Here is a 10039-nt window from a genome sequence, read left to right as displayed (position 1 = left end):
AACCCTGGACTTCTTTGGTGGTCTCCCATCCAAACACTTGCGCTATTCTGACAGGGCTTCAGTTATGCTATGCAGAATGTTCACCAGCTGGCAGGTGCAAACCTGGCGCAAGTCGTGTGGAAGGGACTGGGCGGGAGCTCCGTGTGGCTGGCCCTGGGGCGTCTTTCCTCTTCTGCGGGAGCGGCGGGGTGCGTGCTGAAAGGCGGGCTGTCCGGGCGGGTTCAAAGAGCCCCCGCGGCTCCAGGGAGACAGACAGGTGCGCTCAGGGGGCTGCCGAGAGGAGGAGCCTGGGGCTTCGGCGCCTAGGAGGGCGGGCCCCCGCCGCGGTCGGTGCTGCTCCCGGCGGGATCTGGCGGCAGAGGCGGCCGGTCCGAGGCTTCCTCCTCCTCCTGCTCCTGCTGAGGGCGCCCTTTCCCCGCTCGCCCGCCCACCCGCCCGGGCCTGCTGCTGCTGCTGCTGCTGCTTCCTTTCTTGCTTTGCAGGAGTGACAGCGCCCCTGGCCAACCGCGAGCGTCAGCTGAGGCCGCCGCAGCCAATCGGGAGGCGCCGTGGGCATTTGGAGCGGGCCTCCCCTGGCCGCAGCCTCGGCACCCGCGTCTCGGCGTCTCGTGCGGCGGGGAGCAGCCGGGCCGGGCGAGGGGCGTCGTCGTCGTCGTCGTCGTCGTCGTGCGGGGCCCGCTGGAGCCGCCTGCGAGAGTCCCCCGCGAAGCCGCCGCCGCCGCCGCCGGAGTGGCCCCTGCTCCGGCCCTCGTCCCTGGCGGGCGGCGCTGCTGCTGCTGCGGGGTGGCCGCGATGGTCCGCGCGCAGCCCCCGGGCGTTTCCTGCGCGGCGGCCCGCTGGGCGCCCGGACCCTCCGGCCTCAGGTGGGCCTGGGGCGGGGTGGGTGGGTGGGTGGGTGAGTGGGCGGGCGGGCTGCCTGCCTGCCTGGCCCTCCCTCCCTCCCTTTGTGCGGGGCCTGGCTGTTCGCAGCCGCTGCGGGCGGGGCCGAGTGTGCCTGCCGGGATGGACGCGGCGGTTGGAAGCCCGCGGGGGCGGCTCCCGAAGGCCTCTGGCGCCCCGGCCGCGCCGCAGCCCTTCCGGCAGCCGTGCGGGGGGGGGGGGCGCTCCGGCGGCGCTGGCGACCGGGCGGGCGGGCGGGCGGGGGCGGCTTGTGGGGCTTCCGCCTTCTGTGGCACGACGCTCAGGCTGGTCAAGATGGCCGAGTTCGTGGCAGGAGATCTTGCGCTTCCTTGTCACAAACAGGAGCCTCTTGGAAGAGCCGGCAGCCGCCCACTTGGGCCCCGCGGGGTTGCAGCGCACGCCGGCCTTCCTGCCGCCGAGCCGCCCTCTGGTTTTCGCTTTCTGGCCCGGCTATTGCCGAAGAATGCTGTGGAGCCGGTAGTGCAGCCCTGCCGCCGCCGCGTTCCCATGCTGGGGTGTGACACCACCTGGCACTGCAGATACGCAGCGATGAAAGGGATGGACTTGCCTCTTCAGTTTGCTTTGTGTGCAGAGGGGCGGGGGGGGGGGGCTTGTCTGGCCAGTGAAATCTCGATTCAGGTCCAGGCTTCTGTTGCTTTTCCCCAGAAACAGGGATAAACTGTGGTTTGGTTAAGAACATGAGAACAAGCCAGCTGGATCAGACCAGAGTCCCTCTAGTCCAGCTCTCTGCTCCTCGCAGTGGCCCACCAGGTGCCTTTGGGAGCTCACCTGCAGGAGGTGAAAGCAATGGCCTTCTGCTGCTGCTGCTGCTCCCGAGCACCTGGTCTGCTCAGGCATTTGCAATCTTGAGATCAAGGAGGATCAAGATTCGTAGCCAGCATAGATCGACTTCTCCATCAATCTGTCCAAGCCCTTTTTAAAGCTATCCCGGTTAGTGGCCATCACCACCTCCTGTGGCAGCATATTCCAAACACCAATCACACGTTGCGTGAAGAAGTGTTTCCTTTTATTAGTCCTAATTCTTCCCCCCAGCATTTTCAATGGGTGCCCCCTGGTTCTAGTATTGTGAGAAAGAGAGAAAAATTTCTCTCTGTCAACATTTTCTACCCCAGGCATAATTTTATAGACTTCAACAGGGACCTAGGTATAGATTTTTTATATTGGGGGCGGGGTTGGGAGCGGAGCCACACCCCCACCCGCCCCTAGGGCATGGTCACGCCTCCCCAAGCCCCGCCTCCAGCCCAGCACTTATAAAAGCAGCTCTCTGAGGCCGGGGATGGCAGACTCCCCTGCCCTGCCCCCCACCAGCTGGGCTCCCAGCCAGCAGCTGGCATTTCCTTCTGCCCTTCCCTCTGGGCAGAGGCATAGAGGGAAAATGGAGCCCGGTGCAAAATCTGAGTTTTTGCGCCCCCCCCCCCCCGGCAGCTGTTGTGATGCTGGAATCCACCCCCAAACAGCATCACTTTCAATGGTGTTTAAACTAGAGAGCCCAAATTCTCCTTTTAAATCCACCTTAAAGGGAGAATCTGGGGTCCCCAGTTAAACAACATTGAAAGTGATGCTGTTTGGGGGTGGATTATCCCCCACCCTGAAACAGCATCACATTCAATGTGGCGTAGTGGTTAAGAGCCGGTGCATTCTAATCTGGAGGAACCGGGTTTAATTCCCTGCTCTGCCGCTTGAGCTGTGGAGGTTTATCTGGGGAATTCAGATAAGCCTGCGCACTCCCAACACACACCAGCTGGGTGACTTGGGCTAGTCACGGCTTTTTGAAGCTCTCTCAGCCCCACCCACCTTACAGGGTGTTTGTTGTGAGGGAGAAGGGCAAGGATATTGTAAGCTCCTTTGAGTCTCCTACAGGAGAGAAAGGAGGGATATAAATCCAAACTCCTCCTCTTCTTCTTCTTCTTCTTCTTCTTCTTCTTCTTCTTCTTCTTCTTCTTCTTCTTCTTCTTCTTCTAAACTGAGGACCTCAGATTCTCCCTTTAAATCCATGCCGAATGGGGTGGATTTAAAAGGAGAATCTGGGGAAATTTGGGGGGTGCCTGCTGTCAGGGTGCAATAGTTAAGCTAGAAGTACCAAACTTTCAGGGTATCTTTAGGAGATTCTCCTGATGATACCTCCCAGGTTTGGTGAAGTTTGGTTCAGGGTGTCCAAAGTTATGGACCCTCAAAGGCGTAGCCCCCATCTTCTATTATCTCCCATTGGAAACAATGGAGGAAGAGGGTACCCACTTTGGGAGTCCATAGCTTTGGACCCCCTGGACCAAACCTCACAAAACCTGGGTGGTATCGTCAGGAGAGTCTCCTAAAGATACCCTGAAAGTTTGGTGCTTCTAGCTTAACAATTGCACCCTGACAGCAGGCACCCCCCAAATAACCCTAATCCTAACCCAAACAATCCCTGAAAGTTTGGTGTTGCTAGCCCCGTGGTGGCGAACCTTTGGCACTCCAGATGTTATGGGCTACAATTCCCATCAGTCCCTGCCAGCATGGTCAACTGGCTATGCTGGCAGGGGCTGATGGGAATTGTAGTCAATAACATCTGGAGTGCCAAAGGTTCGCCACCACTGCAAGTAGCCTAAACAATGCGCCCCCTGCAGGCCAAAACCCAAAAAACACTAAAAATGTTTAAAAAACCCACCAACGGGGGGCGGAGCTTCGGGCGTGAATGGGCGGGTTGAACCCGAGAACCCCCCCTTAACTACATCCTTTGACTTCAATCGTATCCCCCCTCAGACGTCTCCTCTCCAAACTGAAGAGTCTTTCTCAATCAAGCACGATTGCAACATTATTCACCAGCAAATGCATCACCTAATGGCCGCATCTGGGTTACAGCCTGCTCTTGCAGGTGGGGACCAGATGAGGTTCTCTCCCCACTCTGCTGGTGATGCTCTCAAGCAAATCAATAATCACTGTGGGAGCTGGATGGAAGGAGCCATGGCTCCAAGGCTGTAATGTGGCCACTGCTTCCCTAGGATCTGATTTGACTTGCTGCGTATTGCATTGACGGTTTCTGCGCAGTTGCTAAAATCAGTGGTGTAGCGGTATGGTAGGGTGGGGTGTAATGCCCTGGTCGCGCCCTGGTGCAGGGGCGTGGTTGGGGTGTGGCAGGGATGGGCGGCGCTGCAGCAGTTCCCCCTTGCTCCGCCCCTGGCTAAAGTGCTTTGCAGTTAAGTACAGCCTATCCTTCCCTCCTCCAAATAAGAGTTGTCTGCCTGTGTGTTTCACAGGGGAGCCATGCTGGTCTGCAGTAGAACAACTAGATTCACGTTCAGTAGCACCTTAGAAACCCAACAAGATTTTGAGGGTCTGAGTTTTCAAGAGTATGCTGCGCATCTGACCAAGTATCAGAGGCGTAGTGGGGGAAAATGGTGCCCAGGGCAAAATGGTGCCCCCTGCACCCGGTGATACCTATGCCCTCTGTGACTCACTTACTTGAGCCTGCAGTAGTCCCGGGCAGCCTGTCAGGGTGGGGCCGAGGGGTGATTTACTGCGGCCTCTGTAAGGCCTGGTGAGGTGGGACCGAGGGGTGCCTTGTGATGGCCCCACTAGGCCGCTCCTTCAGCCTCTGCCGGCTAAAGGAGTGGCCTGGTGGGGCCGTGGCCGGCCAAGAGGGTGGAGGGAGTGATTTTGCACCCCTCCCCCGGGAGTCATCCCCTCTTCCCCTGTGGTGACTCAGACGAATCAAGTTGATGTGGGGGTGGAGGGGGGGGCGATTTTGTTCCCCCCATAATGTGTCATCCCCTCCTCCCCTAAGCTGACCCCGGAGCCGAGTTGGCGCAGGGGAGGAGGGCTGTGGGGGCAATTTTAATTGAGCTGCCCCAAATCAATAAAAGAGATCCCTGTTTTTATTTTATTTAGTAGCACCATACAATTCCTTCTCCTGTGCCTGCAGCCAAATTTAGCTTTATGGTTATTAACAAATCATTACAAAAGTACTTTTCCACAAGGATTTTGACAACAATTGATAAGAAAACAACATTCACAACTTCATTGTTACTTTTTGCTTAGAAAAGGCTATGCAGAAGTACCGTATATACTCATGTATAAGTCGAATTTTTCAGCACATTTTTAATGCTGAAAAAGCTCCCCTTGACTTATATGCGGGTCATTAAATTTTTTTGTGTGTTTTTACTTTGCCGGCCAGCAGGGGGCGCAGGTTTTATGCTAGCGGCACCAAACTTTCAGGGTACCCTCAGAAGACACTCCTGATGATACCAGCCAAGTTTGGTAATGTTTGGTTCAGGGGGTCCAAAGTTATGGACCCCCAAATGAGGTGCCCCATTCCCCATTGTTTTCAATGGGAGCTATTAGTAGATGGGGCTACCCTTTTGAGGGTCCATAACTTTGGACCCTCTGAACCAAACTTCACCAAACCTGGCTGGTCTCATCAGGAGAGTCTCTTTATGATACCAGCCAGGTTTGGTGAAGTTTGGGTCAGGGGATCCAAAGTTATTGACCCCCCAAAAAGGATGCCCCATCCCCCATTGTTTACGATGGAAGCTAATAGTAGATTTTCCATTTCTGATAATATCCCTCTTAAAATCTAAGTTGGGTTACATTTGGACATACAGATGATGATGAGGAATCCAGTTTTGGAGGATTTTAACTCTTGTGTTTTAGCTTGGTTGCTGGTTGAGCTAAGGTTTTTTGTACTTTTAAAGTTATTGTTGATACCATATTGTTCTTGTTGACCCTCTTTTCCACTTACAGAACCAGTTTACTGTTTCTTTTGAAATAAATATTCAAAAAACATTTAAACCGACTGATGCCCCAATTGATGTAATTTTATTGGCATCTATTTTTATTTTGAAATTTTACCAGCCAGCCAAGCTGCATTTCCCACCGAATTTATACGCAAGTCAATAAGTTTTCCCAGTTTTTTTGTGGTAAAATTAGGTGCCTCTAATTTATATGGGTCGACTTATACGAGTATATAACGGTACTATATATACTTATAGTTTCAATGCTGTAATTTCTTGAGGCCTCTTTACTGAGTTTCTGCACCATCTTCCTAGCATTGCAGGGCGTAATCTCCTTGCTCCAGATGTTGGATTATCAGTTCTGCCAGCATGGCCAATTGGCCATGCTGGCAGGGGCTGATGGGAATTGTAGTCCATAATATCTGGAGTGCCAAAGGTTCGCCACCACTGTCCTAGCATTTGGAACGTACGACTTCTTCATCTTCTGGGTGTCTTCTCCATCCTTGTATACTTTTCCTAAGTCTTCTGTTAAATATGTGGCCAACGTACATATGTTGGGAAGGGTGAGTGGAATATGTTTCTGACAATGCTTTTTTTGGTGAGCATTTATTCATCCAGGAATCTCTGTTTCCTTGTTATCCTTTCTTTCTACCAACTAGCTCAAAATTGTGTTCAGCATTCTCTCCTCTCCATATTGACCCGTGAGTCTGCTTTTGGGTCACTCAGTGACCTTCAAGGCTGAATTGAAGCCAGGTCTTCTCAGTGCTGATGTGACAGTTTATCTGCTACATAGCACTGGCTTCAAGACTTAACTGATTCAGCCATAAAAATTGGAAAGAAAAGGAGAAGAAACTTGTAAAATTTAATGAGTAAAAAGCTGTGAGTCAGAAAAGCAACATTTCAGATCACTCTATTTCTAGGTCAAGCTCATTAACAAATACTGTATATACTCGTGTATAAGTCGACCTGCATATAAGTCGAAGTTTGGTTCAGGGAGTCCAAAGCAATGGCCCTCAAAAGGGTAGCCCCATCTACTATTAGATTCCATTGGAAATAATGGGGAATTGAAGCATTTTTCTATTGAAAAATGTCTGTCCCAAATATGTAAATGCAGCCTATTTATAGTTATCAGGGCTGTTTAGCAGCAAATTGATCTCATTAGATGGACTATACGTGGCATATGAAGCATGGACAAATCCCAGTACTTGTACATAGTTCAGGTTTGTACACAGTATATGTGCCCCTTTTTGCTAATACTATTTAAATTATTTACTTACATTTGAATAGGATTTTTTTCCAGAAAGTTTTCCAATTCTGGTTTTCCAGGAAAACCCCCATCAGTGGTTCTCTGAAGGGTAAAGGGCCTGGTCTTACATATAAAAGGGGTACTTGACAACCCATTAGCTTGCAGGTCTAGTCTTCCCTGCCCTCTGGCACACTTGGATGAATAAAATACCTTGTAAAACTTAGTGTGAACTTTGGTGAAGCTGAGTTTCAGCCCCCTCCAAAGGGTGAGGTTGAATGGTTCAATGGAACTGATAAAGAGTTCACGCTGGCATGTTTGCCCACCCTGCCAGTGCATTTTGCAAATACGCCAGTGGGTGGGCAAACTGGGAGGGGGGAGGGTACTGCAGACCGTGGCAGTGCCAAGCCTGTGTTGGGAGGCTGGTTGTGTTGGTGTCTTCTCGGACGTTAGTGCAGGGGGAGTGGGTGGGCCAGGACATTCTGAAAGCATGGTGTAAATCCCTTCAGTCCCATGGAGGGCGGGCGGGCTGGCTGGCTGGCTTGTTTGTTCGTTTATTATCTGTCAATCATTTAATATACTGCCCCACCCCCGAAGGGTTCTGGCTGGGGGAGGTTTGTTGTTTTTTCTGCCTCCCTGCACTCCTGAACGCCATCTGGAGGCGACAGGGTGCCATGTTAGCGTCCTGGCATCCTGGACTGTGGATGGGGCTGCTCGTTTTTTTCAGTACAACCTTTTTTATATTTTTTTTTCTTCTCAATATCAGCCTATTCTTGAGCCTATCAGCCTACTCATCAGTACAAGTGTGTGGAGGGGTGAGATTCTCCTCTCCCCACAAGTCACTATGGGGCCCCTGCTTGTCTGGTCTAGTCCTGAATAAATGCCCATCAAATTGCAGTAGGAAGAAATGGGTGGGTTTAAATAACCAGCCTTGCCTCCACGCCATACACGCACTTCCCATACCTGCTCTGTGGGCACAGGCGCTGCCACATCCCACCTTATAACTGATTCTTCCAGAGTACTATCAATACTATCCAAATGTGACCTGACCATTCCATTGGGCAGGGTGCATGTGGTAGGAGGGCCTGAATAGAAGGAGAAGAGTAGTAGTAGTAGTAGTAGTAGTAGTAGTAGTAGTTTGGATTTATATCCCCCCTTTCTCTCCTGTAGGAGACTCAAAGGGGCTTATAATCTCCTTGCCCTTCCCCCCTCACAACAAACACCCTGTGAGGTAGGTGGGGCTGAGAGAGCTCCGAAAAGCTGTGACTAGCCCAAGTCACCCAATTGGCATGTGTGGGAGTGCACAGGCTAATCTGAATTCCCCAGATAAGCCTCCACAGCTCAAGCGGCAGAGCGGGGAATCAAACCCAGTTCCTCCAGATTAGAATGCACCTGCTCTTAACCACTACACCACTGCTGCTCTTGTGTTCACCCCCTTGTTTTCCTTACTCCCTCTTGAGTTGCTGAAGGCCAGGACCCTTGCTTTCAAGGAACGCAGCTGGGTTCACCCCCTTGTTTTCCTTATTCCCAGTTGCAGCATGATTTGAAAAGCACCACCTAATGACTGTGCTCCCTGGCTCGGCTAGTGGAGTCCTGAAACTCGTTCCCTGCCCTTTGGGACTCCAGTCCTCTCTCATCTGCATGGCCTCATCCAGGCTTGTATTCACTGCTCACTCTACAGTACAACAGAATGTTGAGAATGTCGGGTGGGGAACATGTGACTATATTGTGTCTAGATCTTGCTTTCACTCTTCTCAGGCCAGGAGCAGATGTATGACATAGTAAAAGCAGAAAGAGGTTTGGGCAGATTTAATGATTGACTTTGCCACTTTCCCAGGGGCAGATTTTCCCCAAGGGAAAGCAAATAATTACACCAATAGGGCTATGTTGAGTATTTTAAGGCGAACTCATTGAAAAAAAATCATACAAATTAAGCAATTACATTCATTTGTATCTCTTATCCAATACTGCTTCTGGGTGGGGGGGGGGGGAGCCAAGAACTCTGCCTGCGCATTGATGCCCACCCCCATAACCAGTACAAATCTTTCAGAGCTTCCTATCACTGGAAATTTTGCCAGAAACTGCACACACACACGCGCGCTGTCATATGGGCTAGAAACTTGCCTTTTTCTAAAAACAAAAGCAATCATGAGGGCTTATTTTCTAATTAATTTTGCATGCAGCAAAAATCTATATCTTTGCTTTCAAGTACAGAAATGCAAAGACCTTGTGGTCAGCCAGTTCAAACTATACCTCATTAAATCATCAGGAATGACAAATTGTGTGGCTGGCTTCCTGTACCAACACCCTCCCTTCCTGTGAGTTTGAGAAGCTAATGTGGGATATGACCGTGTTGTCAGGTTCCTGCTCCCATATGTGGCCACTGAGCAGTGGGGCACCAGGACACATTTGTGTACTTTTGTCCCACTTTTAAAAAAATGTATTTGGGTTGTTGGTGTCCCATTTCCAAACTCTGCTTGAGGCACCAGTATTTCCAGTAACTGCAGTTGGCATTACCCCGCAAATACAAATCCACTTTGTGGCTTCAGATTGTTTGTTTGCTGCCATTTGTTGTTACTAATGATGTAACACTAACCAAAATGAATTCTGAAAAGGGCAGGGAAGAAGACCTGCATATGTGGGAGGGTAAGCTCATGGGGCATGTTTTACAGAAAATATATTCTCACTTTTGACACAGACTTATCCCCGAGGTGGTTTTTTTGCACACACGGTCAGTGTAAACTCCAAAAAAAAAGCATGAACAACAAAAGATATTTAAAAGGCATCAGGTTAAAATAGTGATGGAATCATAGAGCCAGATGAAAGGCTAGGTGAGAAAGAGGAGCTGCCATAGTGTTGGTGGCACAGCTAAAAAGCTGTATTGCTTTTGTACTACGTAGGGCCTCCTGCTATTAGGAATCCTACCAATCAGGGCCTTGCTAGATGATTTTAGTGCCCAGGTAGATTCATCTTGTAGAAGGCAGACTGACATTTCTGATTGCCTGATCATGGTTAGATACTCACAAAGGTGTGTGCCTCACTTAGCCAAAGATTTCCACGTTCTCATGCTTGAAATTTAGAATCGTTGTGCGCTAACTACAGCACAGTATTGTTCATCTTGTCTTTGCTGCTTTTACTGCTGGCACTGAACTCAGTCTCATTTTGATTT

General features: G+C 50.8%; 1 protein-coding gene across 2 annotated transcripts in view; it reads left to right on the top strand.

Moving 5' to 3' along the window:
• Positions 1-508: 508 nt before the first annotated feature.
• AMOT (angiomotin) overlaps positions 509-10039 on the top strand; it is a 76723-nt gene continuing 67192 nt past the window's right edge. For both annotated transcript variants that reach the window (XR_007243355.1, XM_048482986.1), the window contains exon 1: positions 509-863. The gene's annotated coding sequence lies outside the window, so the exon portion shown is untranslated. The remainder of the gene's footprint in view (positions 864-10039) is intronic.

Source organism: Sphaerodactylus townsendi, unplaced genomic scaffold (genome assembly GCF_021028975.2).
Source record: "Sphaerodactylus townsendi isolate TG3544 unplaced genomic scaffold, MPM_Stown_v2.3 scaffold_34, whole genome shotgun sequence".
Lineage (NCBI taxonomy): Eukaryota > Metazoa > Chordata > Lepidosauria > Squamata > Sphaerodactylidae > Sphaerodactylus > Sphaerodactylus townsendi.
The sequence above is the reverse complement of the archived record's forward strand: the minus strand, read 5'-3'. Positions and strand labels throughout refer to the sequence as shown.